This window comes from Marmota monax, unplaced genomic scaffold (genome assembly GCF_021218885.2).
Source record: "Marmota monax isolate L192 unplaced genomic scaffold, Marmota_monax_Labrador192_F-V1.1 WCK01_AAM20220418_F8-fsc00212, whole genome shotgun sequence".
NCBI lineage: Eukaryota > Metazoa > Chordata > Mammalia > Rodentia > Sciuridae > Marmota > Marmota monax.
This window is the reverse complement of record NW_026692413.1, coordinates 1419126-1435553: the sequence shown is the minus strand read 5'-3', so window position 1 is coordinate 1435553 and position 16428 is coordinate 1419126. Positions and strand designations below refer to the sequence as shown.

The window sequence follows — 16428 nt, the reverse complement described above, 5'->3', positions numbered from 1 at the left end:
TCTTGATTTTACTTCCTGCATTTTTAGGAGTCTTCTTAAGAAAGTCAGTTCCTAAGCTGACATAGTAAATATTTGGGGCTACTTTTTCTTCTATAAGGCACAGGTTCTCTGTGCTAGTGTCCACATCATTGATCAACTTTGAGTTGAGTTTTTTTTGCAGGGTGAGAGATAGAGGTTTAATTTCATTTTGCTGCATATGGATTTCCATTTTCCTAGCACCATTTGTTAAATTGTGTTTTGATTAAAACAATTTTGTAAAATTAGTCTTTCATCTTATTAGAATAAAAGAGTACTTTATCTAAATTCAAAAATTTTAAAAACAGTGTCAGAAATAGATATAAAAATATTAGGGATATGACATATTTTTGTACAGAAAGTTTAAAAAAATGGGATAGTATATAAGAAAAAAAATAAGTTTTGTCCTAAAATCCAAGATAAAATAAAAACAGAAGACATGAAATAACTAAGGAAATAAACATGTCACAGCAGGTCTGCAAAAGTCAGAAAGGTTTTATAAAATAAAAATATTAATAAATTTTATAAGTGATTAAAAAGGTTATAATTAACACAGTCAATCCAAGTTTTTAAGAGGGATTTACTTTGGTGACAATTTAATATATTTGAATAATATAAAAATCCAATTCTATGTGTTTAAAATGACATGGGGTTCTTAAAACTCTAGTCTTATTTATTAAAATAATTTCTTTTGTATGTTATGTTTTTAATACATAAAAATAATTCTTTAAAATATAGAGTTTTTAATACATGTCTAATTTAAAGTCTTTTAAATGATTGCCTCATAATTCTTTTTAAGTAAAGAAATATATATTATTATGTTATATTTGACACAATAAATATGTGTAGCAAGAGATTGGTATGCATATGATGATTAAATATGTTTATCCAAGCTTTGTATGAATGTGTATAAAAATTTATAAAACTGAAGCTGTATAGGTTTAAAACAGGAAACTCAACCATCAGTACAAATATAATATGTAAAGCTTAGGAGAATAGTTTATCAAGCTGGTGACCTCCAAACTAAAATTATTGACACTGCTGATCTTTTCAGGCTTACATACACTGAGATATCATCTATCTCCAGTCAGAATGGCAACAATCAAGAATACTAATGACAATAACTATTGGCAAGGATGTGGGGAAAATGGTACACTCATATATTGCTGGTAGAGCTGTAATTCGTGCAAACAACATAGAGTTTTGTCAGAAAACTTGGAATAGAACCACCATTTGACATACTTATTCCACTCCTCAGTACATACCCAAAGGATATTTAAAAAGTATACTACACCAACAAAACCATATCAATGTTCATAACAGCACAATTCAAAATAGCTAAGCTATGGATCCAGCCTAGATGCCCTACAACAGATGAATGGATAAAGAAAATGTGCCCTATATACACAATGCAATACTATGCACTCATAAAAATGAATGAATTTATGACATTCTCCAGAAACTGGATGGATCTGAAAACTACTATGCTAAGTGAAATAAGCCAATCCCCCCACTCCCAAAAAAAGAAAAAAAACAAAGATTGAATGTTCTATCTGATATGTGCACACAACAAGGGGAGGAAGTGAAAATAGAAGTTCAGTAGATTAGATAAAGGGGAATGAAGAGAAGGGTGGGGGACAATAATAGAAAAAACCGTGAAATGATTCTGTTATGAATTTTCTATTTTCATATATGAAAACACCACAGTGAATTCCTACTTCATGTAGAACCCCAAGACTCAGTTCCTAATTAGAAAAAGATGTGCCAAATATTTGCATAAATAAGTCAAATTATACTCTACTAAGTAAAAAGAAAAAAATAAATAAAATAAACAGAAAAAATAAATGATTTATGTGGGAATTTATTTATGTCAATTAATGTTTACTTACTAGTTAAAAATAAACTGCTATCAGTAAAACTTATGAAAAATTATATTATTCTTTACTCAAAGATAACATTAAATGTATATTTGAAAATATAATAAGAGCCTGATTTGTTTCAAGAATAATGAAAAGAACACTAAAAACAAAACAAAACAAACAAAAAAAGACTTTTGTTATTTTTTTCACAAGAAGAGAAAAAAATCAAAAACCAAAACAAAACACGGGAAAAAAACAAATTAACAAAATCATCCCTTAGCCTAATGTTTGATTCTTGTTTGATATATGATTCTGTTTTGTTTACTGACACTTAAATAAGCTCAGAAAACAGTATCTCAGAACTTTGTTTTCCTATTCTTCCATGAGAAAATACTATTTTAGAAGGGACAGAGCTTAGTATTTAGCAATGGAGGTGTGAGACTGGTTTCCACTGTGGACAGGTGGATCTCATCTCATCAGCAGGGAACTGAAGCTCTGGGAGTGGGCATCACCAAATGCAACTAGGCTACACCCCTCTGAAACCCAATCCCTTGCCTCTTGTGGGTGGAACTTTCTCTAGTATCTTTCTCTTCAATAAAAAGGGTCTCAGGCATGTTCTCTCTTTCTTTCCAGTGGACCCTTAAGATCAAGAACCCTCTCTGATTCCTGCAAGCAAAAGGTATTTCTGTTTGTTGCATGCTTCTTTTGCCATTTTCTTAAGTTATTGGTGTAACAGGCTCTTGTGAACCCAGCTCAGGTCACCACCCTGGCTAGCAGGTAATAGCCTTGTGCCCAACTCCATGTTAGGAAGGTTAAATGTAGGCTAAAAATTAAGCTAATTTAAAGTTCTGTTCTCTAGAAAAGATTTTTGTTATATAGATTACTGTGATCATAAAATAAATATATATGTATATGTATATATTATATTTATATTCATTATATATACATATATATATATAAAGTTATAATAAAAGACATTTAAATACTTTTGGGGTTTTAAAAACTAAAAATTTTAAAATATTTCTACATATTATTGAGTTAAATTTAATTCTATACTATTCTTGTAAAACTTTATAACTGTTTCCTCTTAGTGTTTTTCAAAATTCCAGTTTCTAGCAAAATTGCCTAAGTTAATGTAATGCTATAATTCTTCACTTACAAGACATAAAATATATGATACTGACCCCAATTAAATATAAGGGTAACCATAAAATTGTAGATGTTAAAATTGAAAACTATTACTACCACTTTGATACTTCTGGAACTGACCTTCCTGGTGTTGTCTCTAAGACAACTAAGTCTTAGAGATCAAAACCAAGGGAAATACAAGGGCTAATAAATAAATAGCTAATATTTTCTTCTCTGTCCTCCAAGGTCAGCCAGAAACACCCATCAATTCCAGTGAGTCACTCAAATCCTGCTCAGGGGTACCATGAGTTTACAACCAGTGTATATTCTGCTAAAAGGAGGACCATTAAGAGGAAAAGCCTCTAACACTTTCAAGGGAAGCTGCCAGTAATTAGCAAAACTCTGACTCATCCTGGCAAATGGTAGAGTGGGTAGAGGAGAAGACTGAAGGAGCCATGTGGCTTCTAACAATTTCCCAAAAGAAATCCCCAAGGAATCTTTGTTGAGGTTAAAAATAAAAATAAAAGAGATAAGTATTTGAGCAAACTAGAGGTCACTATCTTGGTTTTAATCACCCAGCAGAAAAGTATAACCTAACATAGCTAAAGAGATCTCTTAATACAGAAGTAACACTAATGAGTAAAGATATTTTATGAAATTGGATGGCAGTAGATATGAACTCAAGGAAACACTTCTGAAATTACAGAACTGGATGTTATGTATATATTCCTGACAAATCTGCTAATGTTTCTAAATACTAGATAACTTTCACTCACAAATCAATGACATATTGGACCCCATACTAAGCTTTAATAAGATATCGTCTTCATGTTTTTCAGAAACTGGCTGATGAAAAAACATGATAATTGCTTTGTGTTAATTGTGAAAAAATAATGCTTTTCTGTCTATATTATGGTTATCTTAGAAGAATTCCTGTCCTATCCCTGCCTCTATACACCCTTAGATTTAGATCCCTTGTTTATCCTAACATTTAACATGGACCTCTGGATTACTCCAATGCTAAAAACTCTTAATTTATCATCTCTCACCTGACAGAAAAAAAGAAATTTACCTTCCCTCCTCACCCTCTCTCAACAGGAAGCAGTCATAATGAATTCATGTCAAATTAACCTAAAGCTATTAGGGCCCCAAGTTCTTGAGGGGAAAAAATATTAGTTAGATAGTTAGACACAAACGGTTGGGTAGGTAAAGTACAATAAAGGGCTATAACTTATAGGAAGGACATCAGACATATACATCAAAAAGAATCCACAAGTCACAGAAATGGAGATAATAGGAATTCTTATCAATATAGGTAAATATAGGAAAATTGGGGACTAATATGCCAGACCTTCCCCCAGCATGACTGATTGCCAGACCCCTGGGGAAACTATTGCTTCAAGATATTATCTGTTGCCAATAATTCATCATGACCCATCCCTTGTGACTAAATGATCCCAAACCTCATGAGAACCCCATAGGTGTTTCTACTTCAAGCCTGGTCATTAGTTTGAGGTAGCTGTCTACCTTATTCTTTGTGTTGAAGTTTGAGCAGTGGTAGGTTTCATGTGGAACAAGGTGAATCCTTTATTAACTGGGTTGAGGGTATTGCTCAGCAGCAGAGCATCCATTACACAAAATTGAAGTATCACCATATACCCCATAGGGGTTAAAAAAAATCAGTAGAGTTAAATAAAATCCACAGCATTAAATAAATACTGATTGCCAACTATGGTATCTTCAGCACTAATAACCATAAAATTAAGAATAAAGGGCTCAGAAATTAACTAGAACAATGACAAATAACAGTGAAATAAATAATAGAATTAAAGTTAATATCAGATGTTAAATATTCCATCAATACTATAGACTATGAAAACATGAATGGTGGGGACAGATATTATATAATCTAAACTGTTTAAAAGATGGTAATATACTACTAAGTGAGAAGAAATGGGAAAAGAAGACTTGGGAAATATTCTAATATTCAAAAGGTGAAAAGAAAGAAAGGAGAAGACACAAAGTGAAGGTCACAATAAAGTAAAAAAAAAATTAAAAAATAAGCAAGAGAGAAAGAGAACAAGAGAATTTGACTATCTAGAGGGAGAATAAAAAGGAATAACAGTAACAAAAAAGCCACTGTCAAAAACAAACAAAAATATATGATAGCATAATAAAAAATGGTAAAAGAAGAAAAAAAAGTATATGCATACAATTTTTTAAAAAAATACTTTTTAGTTGTCAGTGAACCTTTAGTTTTATTTATTTATATGTGGTGCTGAGAATCAAACCCAGTTCTTCACACATGCTAGGCAAGTGCTCTACCACTGAGCCACAGCTTATACTCTTGTAAATTACTTTAACACTTTATAAAAATTTTTATGCTAAAGTACATATATATGTATATATATATACAAACATAAATGCTTTATTTAAAAACTTCCCTCATCAAACACAATAACAATAAAAAAAATCATTGAAAAATGAAACAATTTCGCCTGCAGAGGAGGTTGAAACTGATGAAATCTGGATATTCACACCCTATACCAGACTGCCTTTCTTTCCATTTCTTCTTGGAGAATTCACACCTTAGAGGTAGAATGGGATGGAGTTATCAAACCTTTCCTCCTTTTGTGTTGTAAACTAGATTGCCAGCTGGAGTGGCCAGGGACTAAAGTTGTTTGGAATGCCTCTTAATTTCCGTGCTCACCAATAAAAGACAGAATGAGAAGAATGTTTATTGAAATTTTGTTTACACAGACTATATTGATGAACTCCTAGGGCAGAGTTCATGCAAAATTCAAAATGGAAGCTTCCAGTGGCGGAGGTCCATCTCTAATCCAAATTTTTAAGGAATTTTATTCCATGGAGATTAAATCAATCAACACAGCCATAGGACTGGGCAGATACCAACATGTTCTGGGAATCTAGATCTTGGGTACTGCACCAGAATTCTACTCTTTGTCATGTTAACTGACCACCTTAATGGAGGGGACATGCCAAAACCATCCACTCCACCAACCAAAACCATGACCTAACAAGGATGAGTCTACAGATATAAACATGCCTGCTTGTTTGTTTTACAAACACACGTACATTGGTTGCATGTACCCCCTCAACCAATCCCCACAGGACACAGTGTCCACTAGCTGTTCCTGAGTCACCCTGCCAATCAGCACACCTGCCACATCCCCTAAGCAACCCTTCTTAAGCCGAAACTTGTATGCACACACTATCTTTCTTCTCTTTTCTCTCTCTGCTCTCTTCTCTACTCTCTGCTCTCTGCCCTCTTCCTCTTCTTTCTCTCCTCTCTCTACCCTTTCTCTCTCTCTTTCTGCCCTCCTCCTCTTCTCTCTCTGCTCTCTGCCTCTCCTTCCGGCAACCACCCAATAAATCTCTTGGTTGAATGTCCATCTCTGGTGAGTCACTTGCCTTTCATTGGTGCCCTGACTCAGATGGGACTCCCCTGCTTTTAAACAGGACCCCCATGCCATTGGGCATCACCACATGAACAGAGACCAACCTGTGCCCATCTCGATCACCTACTTCATAACCACCATTGGCCTACAAATTGGTGAGTCCCCTTCTCCAGACTCCTAAATCACGGAGGCACAGTAACAGGAACTGGCTGTTGATCAAGTTGATCCTTGATCATCTGGCAGCCCCTGTGGTGTCTCGTAGGGAGGAATACACCCCACCCAGACCTTCACGGTCAGTTACAGTGGTTCTCTTGGAGTCTTCCCCTTCCAACAGACTTCTGCCAGCTTGAGAACTGACAAACACCCTCCCCTCCTCCAGCGTGGGTCTTCTCTTTCTCCCTTTTGGTTGGAAAACCTGGCACCAGGTGACCCATAACTCCCAGGGCCCTCCAGGAAGGCACCTCACCAGAAGATTTTCAGTGGCAACCATATTCTTGCCTTGAGGTCTCATTCTGATATTTGGCTCCGGTGGGATGCCTCTCCAGTCAACATATCATACCCTTCCTAGCCCCATGGGGGGTGCCTTCTCTCTACCTGCAGACTCTCCTCTCAAATGCCTCCTCGAAAATTTGGACACCCTCAGCCTAACCCCGGAGATCAATCCCAAGAAACTGAAAACATTCTCTACTCAGGATTGGCCCAATTATCCCTTAGATAACCAAAACCATTGTATCCCTTATGAGTCCTTAGATGCTGCCATTTTGCGGGATCTCTACAATTATTGTGTGGGATCGAAAAAATGGTCAGAGATTTTATATACTCAGGCTTTCTTCTTCCTTTTCTCGAATGTGTCTCTCTCTGTACCTCTTGCAACCCAAAGCATGTCCTCTTGGCCTCCTCTCTTTCTGCCTCCTCATCCATGGATTTCAATCCAGCCAAGGAGCCACAAGTCTCACAAAACCCTCCCCCAACTCTCCTCTCTGTGCAAGTCCCCACCCCTCCACCAGTCCCCACCCCTCTGACTCCTCCTTTTTCAGGCCCTGCCCCCACTTCTACTTTCAGTCCTCCAGTCACCCTTTCCTGCACACAGTCTGTCAAGCCACACCCTATTTCAATTATGGCTCCTTTGAGAGAGGTTGCTATGGCAGTAGGAATCCTTAGGGTCCATGTGCCCTTCTCCATAGTGGACCTTTCACAGATTGAAAAATGCTTGGGTTCCTACACCACCAACTCTGCCATAATGGAGTTTCAGTACTTACTTCAAGCCTATAGTCTCACTTTTCATGACATTTACATGATCCTGGCCAAGACCCTTCTCCCAAAGGAATGCAGGTGGGTCTGGGAACCAGCCCATAATTGTGCGGATGGGGTCCATCAAACCACCCTGACCCACCCTCTAGGCCCCCAGGCAGTTTCTGCTCAGGACCCTAATTGGGACTACAATACCACCACAAGATTAGCTCTGAGGGACCAATTTTCCACCTGCTGTGCTTCATAGCAGAACAAACTGAGGAATCTTGTAAATGCTGGCCTGACACTTATGGCAAGTGCCCTTATAATTCATGCAAGAAAGCTTCCTAGATGAGCCTTGCTATGAGAATCAAGTATACACCAAATTAACTATTTGAGACCCAAGGGACCCGAAATGGGCTTCTGGTGTTGATGCTTCTCCTCATGGTTTTCCAGCTACTTGCTCCCTTGGAGGACACCTATCCCTTACGTGAAGACCTCACCAAAGCTGATGGGAACTTCATCATCATGGATATGGAGCTACAAAATGTAAACAGAACTGCGGGAACTTCACTAGCCTGTCACCCAGGGTTTCTAGACCCATTCACTCTTGTATTCCTCCTCCTGACCGCTAGTCTTTTCTCAGCCAGTCCCTCTCACTGGGCCTCCAGCCAGAAGCTAATGTGGTGTCTCCTCTTCCCTCTTCTTCTCCTTGCCTTCGGGTATCTTTGGTGTTCTTAGGCTCATCATGTGGTGCACCTGGATCATGGAGTTCAAGGAGGTCCTCTAACAGGACAGCTGGATGACTCCCCCCATTTGCAGGGACAAGAATTGGATGGAGACTATCCATGACCTATGGCTTCGAGGAACTTTCATTGATTTTGGCCCCAAGGAAATTCACACCTTCAGTGCCCTGGCCTTTACAGCTATGTTTCTCTTGTCCCTGCACCCTGACCATCACTCCCTTCCTTCACACTCCTCACTTCGATCTCCAGCAAGAAGTAGGCAGAGGATCTCATTGCCCTGCTTCCAACACAAAAACAAGAAGGGAGGAATGTTGGGTGTGTGGGAGACTCCCTATTCTCAGGAGAACATCATGGAATCCCTTACCCCTCCCCCTCCTCTCCAAAGAGCACCATGTCAAGAGCACTAAATTCATAGGTTTGCTCAACCAATCCCCACAAGACACAGTGTCCACTTGCTGTTCCTGAGACACCCTGCCAATCAGCACCCACCACATTCCTTATGCAACCCTTCTTAAGCCGAAGCTTGTAAGCATAAGTTTTCTTCTCTCTCTCTCTCTGCCCTCCTCCTCTCCTCTCTCTGCTCTCTGCCTCTCCCTCCGCAGCCCTCCAATAAAACTCTCTTGGTTGAATCATTGTCTCAGATGAGTCACTCACCTTTCAGGCTTTCCTTTACATCTATGATCTGAATCACAATGGATAAAATCTGTTTTCCCATTTCAATTGCATTTCTGTAGGAGCACCATGGGCCACAGATATGTGTTGGTAAGGCAATTTCAAATATTTGTTGTGATCTCCAGAATTCCTGCAGCAGCATGTTCATGAAGGAGCACCACAAGTTGTCTCCCTACCTTAGTTATCTGTTCACAAGTTGAGAAACATAGGGCACTTTTCATACAGTAGCTTGTGTGTAAATTTAGATTGCCTTTCGGTTTTATAGGTGCTTCCAAGAAATATCTGTCTTCAGTGTTTTTCTCTCTTTTCTTTTTTGTTACTCCCCTCTTCCGTGACCTGGTATTTCCACCCCAACTGACTTGGTGTCTATATTCCCCAAAGCAAAAGGAGTATTAGCACCTGCTAGAATGGTCACTCAGTTACTCCCTTTACTCACAGAAATAGCTTCTCTGATGCCACCCAAGGCAAATTCACTGCTCCCCTAACTCTCCTGCAGTTGGCTCTCAACAAGTTCACCAGCACCATGAATTCTCAGCATAGAAGTGGGAAGTGGGGCTCCTTGGAAAGCCAGGCCAGCCCAAGAAAGCTGGAGTGGGGGCCACTCTTGGTCCTATCTGAGGTGCCAAATTTGTCTCCAAAAGCTCAGTCCTTGTCCCTAATGCCAATCTAATAACAAGGACATGGTTTTGAGAAAAGGAAAAATTAAGGTTTATTGCTTTTCTAGCAAAGGAGAAACAAAGGAGATTACTATCCCAAAGGCTGTGATACTGTCCATCAGTAGGAATAAGGGCTTTCAAAGAGTGACTCAAAGGCTACATTCCATGTGTTCTCTGTCTGGAGTTATAATTCACTTGTTAATTTGGGAGATATTTGGTTCTGAGATCTTCTGGTACCATCAATTCTATAGTGGGTGTGTACTCAGGGACAGATAACTCTGTCTAGGATAAGGAAGAAAGATAATCCTATTTCCCCTAAGATTAGAGAGGGGGAGAGTTTAGGGAGAAGCAGGGAGAGAGTAAGAGAAAGAAACTTGTCCATTTTAAAAAAATAAGTTGCAGTGGTAGAGCAGCAAGTGTTATAGTCAAAGCATAAAGTGGACCACTGTTACACACGCCCAATTTATTTTTTTGGATCAACATCTTATACTTTATATTTATATACAAATTCATGTTTATATGTACAAAAGGCAATGAACACACAAAGAATCTAAGTAATTGCATTATCAGCTACATTCAACAAAGTTACTACTGTTGTCCCTTCTCACAATTTTCTACATCTGGAAGGAAATGGTAAGCACCATCCTATGTGGACTTTATGTTTAGAAGTTGGAGACTGCGTGCAGGTCAGGACACATCTGAATTTCTGCAGAGCTGAACAGAGACTTCATCATGTTCCAGGAGAAGTTGGCCAGAAGAAAGCCATCCATTGCTGTCTGAGTTTTATTGCTGGTGAAGAACCAGCTATCCAGGGTTTCAAAACTTGAACTCTTGTTCTGTGTTTCTGTACTGTTTAATGAACCTCCAGAGCAGATAGGTTTGGAGCAGAGGAGAGTCCTTCATTCTGGGTCTCTGTGTCAGGTGAATTATTGCTCATGGAAAAGCTGGAGTGTTTCAGGATGCTGCCAAGGGGCAGATGAGCACTATTGTCTAAAAAGTTTAAGTCTGTCTGCATTTGTGTGTCAAATATCTCAAGGCCTAGGAAGTGAGAATTTGCCCTGCAACCATAGGGCTGGGCAGATGAGTCTGAAAATAAGAAGTGAGTATGAATCTCGATGTCCAGTGATTCCAAGACTGGCTCAGTGTTCCCAGTGCTAAATTCACTATGTTCAGTTTCAGTCTGGATATTTGAAGCTGGGAAGAATTCTTCAATATCAAAATCTATTTCAGGATTCTGGATTTGGCCAGATGGCAGCTGAGTGTCAGGCCCAAAAACCACAATTATCCAATGTCTGATGAGGCAGATTACTTTACAAGATGTTTTCTAAATCACTTAATAAATCTATGGCTTGGGTCTGATTATCTGTCATGTTCTGTGAAGGAAGCACACTATTCTGTGCATTGAAGCCCCAAATTGGAGCAGATTTCTCAATATGTTGATTTAAAGTCTTAGGGTCATTCTGAGTTAACAAACCATGAGTAACTGTCTTCTGCTACTAAGCTGCTGCTTATAAAATTGTCTGCAGGAACACTGTAAGATGAAAGTACACTATCAAAAATGTTTCTGTACATTCTAGCTTTTCCCCTCTGTACTTGGCCTTCTGCAGGATTTTGTATCCAACTGGTCTGGGTTTCTCTGGAGATCCCACCAGGCTGACAACAAGGGTTCATAAACACATCACTCTGAGCAGCTATAGATAAAGTTACCAGAGAAATGTTCAGAAGCATCTGGGTATAAATACTAATGAAAAGGGATTCTTGAGAATCAAGTGACAGATAAGTCTGAGAACAAAATGACATGGAGGAGTCAAGGCCAAACCACCGGGCAAGAAGGTATGAGGTTTTGTGAGGCATAGGACAGATCCATCTGTATATTGATTGAAGAAATACCATTCTTTTGATATGTCTTCTCTTATAAAACATTATACAGATTTTAACAAAGTTCATTTGAATGCTGGTACTAACTGGCTCAACAACAGGATTTATAATTTTTAAAGAGGTATGCTCTCTTTAAGACAGGAAGCCTCTGACTCTAGGCAAAGGCTTAGGGTTCCTACTGTAATGGGCTCCAAGTACCAAGGACCTGCAGTGGAGTCCTAATTCTAACCGAACTGCCACAGGCTCAGGCAAAGAGTCAGAGATAGGCAAAAGACAGGCACAGGAGAGAAATCTGTGACTGGAAGTTTAACCAGAGCCACTTTGGTCTTTGGTAGAACCATTTCTTAGGATATCTCAGAGGTGTTGTGACACTCTGCTATATGGCATTGAAGCTGCATGAATCTTCAAAAGAGGTTATTAATTTTATATCTGAAGTTTCTAGTTCTTGAGCATTTGATTGAGGGGTTGGTTGGGTGCTCACTGGTTCAATGGTCTTAATAGATAACTTCTGGTTTTGTTGGTAGTTTCCATTTGCTTTTAATAGGTGGATCTCTATGTTATGCAGGGATCTGATACCAAATGTGAGATTGTAATGTTGTTCTGCTGGGTAGGGACAGTGGCATGTGCACTGGAATGTCTTGCAACATTCCTCTGTTTGCCTTATCAAGTTTCACTTTGTACAATAGGCACTGCTGCACTCATTGCATTTATGCTGCTTCTCCGCATGCATTTTCAAAAAGTGCTCTTTTACATGAGAAAATGATCTTCCGAGACCTCTAGGGCACCCTTCAATTGGACAACAATAGAATTTTGGTATGATTTTCCAATCTTGACCTTGTACATATTGAGCACCAGCTGTTGGGTAGGATCTTGCTGCAGCTACACAGGGATCACGGAAAGTGGAATCAGCTCTCCCTTGCAGGAGGCACCTGGGCCTAGGGCTTATGAAATGCTGCTGTGGGGCAGCGATAGGCTGCCCATAACAGGATCAGGGGTCGGGGGCAGTGGTTGTTGAGGCTCCCTGCAGAGCCTCCAGGACAACAGGAGGGCTCTCCGACAGAGCCGTGGGTTCAGCACCATGGCCTCCAAGGCTGCTGTGACTCCCTGCTTATGGATAATCTTTTGTCCTTGGTTTAAAACACCAGAATTTCTGGATCTTTCTGGGCCTTCAACCCATTATTGAATTTCGGTAAATTTCCTCAGTCATCTGCCTCACTGAGAAGTAGTATTCCTGCTGCTTCAACTCTGAATTGCAGAAAACTTGAAAATTCAGTCTTCCTCAATTCCATCTTTGCTCCCACTCCACCATGCTGTATAGTTTTCATATTTATTGTGACCTTAATTAGTTTTGATGAGGGTAATGCTACCCTTATGGAATATGTTTGCAAGACCTCATTCCCCTTTTATTTTTTTAAATGATTGAAGACAGAATTATTAACTCTTATTTAAATATTTGATATCAATCAACAATGAAGTAATGTGGTCCTGTGCTTTTCTTCAATAGGAGACTTTTTATTATTGATTCAATCAAGTTATTTCATATGAATTGGCTTATGTTTTCTATTTCTTCATTATTCAGTCTTGACTAATGTGTATGTTTCTGAGAATTTTGTAATTTTGTCAAGGTTATCAAGTCTGTTGGCCTTATTTTACATAATAATCTCATGATATTTATGTTTCTGTGATGTCAGTTATAATACCTTCTTATTTATCTATGAATTCACTTGTTTGAGTCTTCTCTCCTTTCTTTTTTTTTTTTCTGATAGATGTAACTATGGGTTTTTCCATTTTTAAATATTTTTTAAATAGGTCTTTATTTTTCAGCTTGTATTGTCCATTTTATTTATTTCTACTCTGATCATTAGTATTTATTTACTTCTAATAAAGTAGGGTTTATTTGTTCTTGTTTGATTCCATAAGATGCAGCAGAATTTAATAATTTGAGATCTTTCTGTTTTTTGATGTGGGCCTATATTGCTATAAATGACCCTCTTAATATTGTTCTTGCCATATTTCATAGAATTTTATATGTTGTTTCCAGAAACATTAAGAATTTCTTTCTGGATTCCTTCCTAGATCAATTTGTTGTTCATTGGTAAGTTGTTTAACTTCCATGTTTTCCAACTTTCTTTTATATTGATTTGTAGTTTTTATTGTGTGGTTATAAAATATACTCAATGTTTTTTAAGTATTTAATTTTTTGAGACTATTTATATGTCAGGCACAGGGGGACACTCTTGGATTCCCAGTAATTTGGGAACATGAGAAAGAATGATTTCAAGTTCCAGTCCAGGCCCAGAAACTTAGATAGACTCTGCCTTAAAATAAAAATAAATAAATAGAAAGAACTGGGAATTTAGCTCAGTGGTAAAGCATTTATGGTTTTAATATCCAGTAAAACAAGCAAACAAAAATTACAAACAAAAAATAATATAACAATGCTGGGATAAGACTTGTTTTGTTACCTGTTGTATGGTTTATTGTGGAGAATATACTGTGTATGATTGGGAATAATGTGTATTCTGCATCTGTTGGATTGGGCATTTCATATAAACTTCTGTTAGGTCCATTTGATCCAGAACATATTTTAACTGTTATTTTTTGTTGATGTTTTATTTCCTGGATGATCTCCATGGCTGAGAATGTGGACATAAAGGCTCCCACTAATATTTTATTGGAGTGTGTCTCTCCTTTGTATTTTATAATATGATATATGTATTTTCTATCTCTCTCTTTCCCCTTCTCTCTCTCTCTCTCTCTCTCTCTCTCTCTCTCTCTCTCTCTCTCTCTCTCCTCTACCACTTTTGAAACCAAGTATATTTTATGCATGAGTTTACTGAGGACTGGAATGTCTGAATATTATATTATAGTTTTGTTATGTATTCTTTTATTTATACTTTTTAAAATTTTTTCTTTATTTTTCCTTTTTTTCCTTATTTGATATATATTTTTCCTCTCACCTATCTGTTTTCCTGGTTACTCATTATCTCTTTACTCCTGCTAACAATCAGCCTCTCTTAATTCCTTTTTCACTCTTCCTATAACAATTTTCTTTTACTTCTATCTTCTCTCCTATTCCTCAAAAATGTCACATCCTACACTACTTCTGTTCTCAGTTTTTCAGTTCAAGATAATATAAATAAAACTGTAGTGAATATTTTATATGATATATATAAATATATATGTAATATATATGATATAACACACACACACACACACAGAGATTTACCTCTGAACCATTCATAAGTATGCAACTAGAATTGTTAAAGCATAAATTCAGGATATTTAATCAAATGTACATACTCTTAAAATTCATTAGTACAAAGACAAATAATCCAGTAAAATTTGTATGAGATTTAAATAATTTAAAAGAAGAATTTTAGGAATAACCACAAAGCTCATTAAAAGGTGCTCAACTTCAGTAATCACTAGAAAAATGCAAATTAAAATCATAATGTGATATTATCATACACTCTTTATAATGGCAGAAATCAAAAGTTCTGACAGTACTTAATTTTGGTTAGGATTTGGAGTTTGCAGTTGGGAATATAAAATTACACAACCAATTTTGAAAACAGTATAACAATTTCTTAAAAACTTAAACATATCCTTCCTTTATGCAATTGCACTTGTAGTTGAATACTTATAAGCACTCATAGATGAATTCATTATCATTTCCGTTTCATGTAAAATGACTTGCTCTTTATTCACATAGAGCCCAAGAATAAATAAATAAATAAATAATAGAAATCAGAATCAATGCATATGGTAACATATTTTTAGAAACTCATCAAAATATATACTTCAGATCTGTTTATTTCAGTATACATAAGTATATGTTAACATTACTTGCATTTAAGAAAATAAAAAAAAAAATAGTCTCCAAATACAGAGCATACGAAATATCAGAAATAGAGAAAAAAGGTGAGGCTGGATAATTGTATCATTTTAAGACCATAGATAACCATAGACATTTTTTAAGTAGGAGAGAATCAGTCATATTTATGTCCTAGAAAATACAGGGTGAGATGAAAAGATAAAAACTTCACACACATGAGTATACACATACACATACATTTACACAAATGACAATATTAATAATAATAAATAAATTCACTAAAGTGGCAGAATACAAGAGTGAATATAGAAAAATACAGTTGTTTTATTAACACTAATAGTTATCTACCTCCCACCACCACCAAAAAAAAGAATTTGGGCTTGGGCTGGGGATAAGTGGTAGAGTGCTCACCTGGCATACATGAGGCACTGGATTTGATCCTTAGCACCACATAAAAATAAAATACAGGTATTGTGTTCATGTACAACTAAAAAAAAACTTAAAAAAAATAATTAAAGAAGCAATACTATTTAAAATAGAATAATCTTAAAATCCTTGTAATAAATTTAATTAAAGAAGTGAGAGATCTTTACCCTGAAAGCTATAAAATAATGAATAAACAAACTGATGCAAATAAATGTAATGATTATCCATGCTTTTGTATAGAAATAATTAATATTGTTTAGAAGTATATTACCCATAGTCATACAGGTACACAAATGAAGATTCAGTGCAATCTCTGTCAAAAATTCCAATAGCATTTTTCACAGAAAAAGAAAAAAAAACTCTAAAATTTATAGTGAATCACAAAAAATATAAATAGACAAAAGAATTTAAACAAAGTAAAACGAAACTGGTGGTTTTATATTATTTGGTTTCAAACTACATTACACAGTTATAGAATTTGAAATAGTATATAATGGGCATAAAAACAGTAACATAGAACAATGGAACAGAATGAGTCCAGAAATAAAGATAAATATACAT

The 16428-nt window shown here is 36.8% G+C and overlaps 1 pseudogene; it reads right to left on the bottom strand.

Annotated features, from left to right (window-relative positions):
* Nucleotides 1-10387: 10387 nt before the first annotated feature.
* Nucleotides 10388-16428, bottom strand: part of LOC124091541 (ATM interactor-like) — a 91307-nt pseudogene continuing 85266 nt past the window's right edge.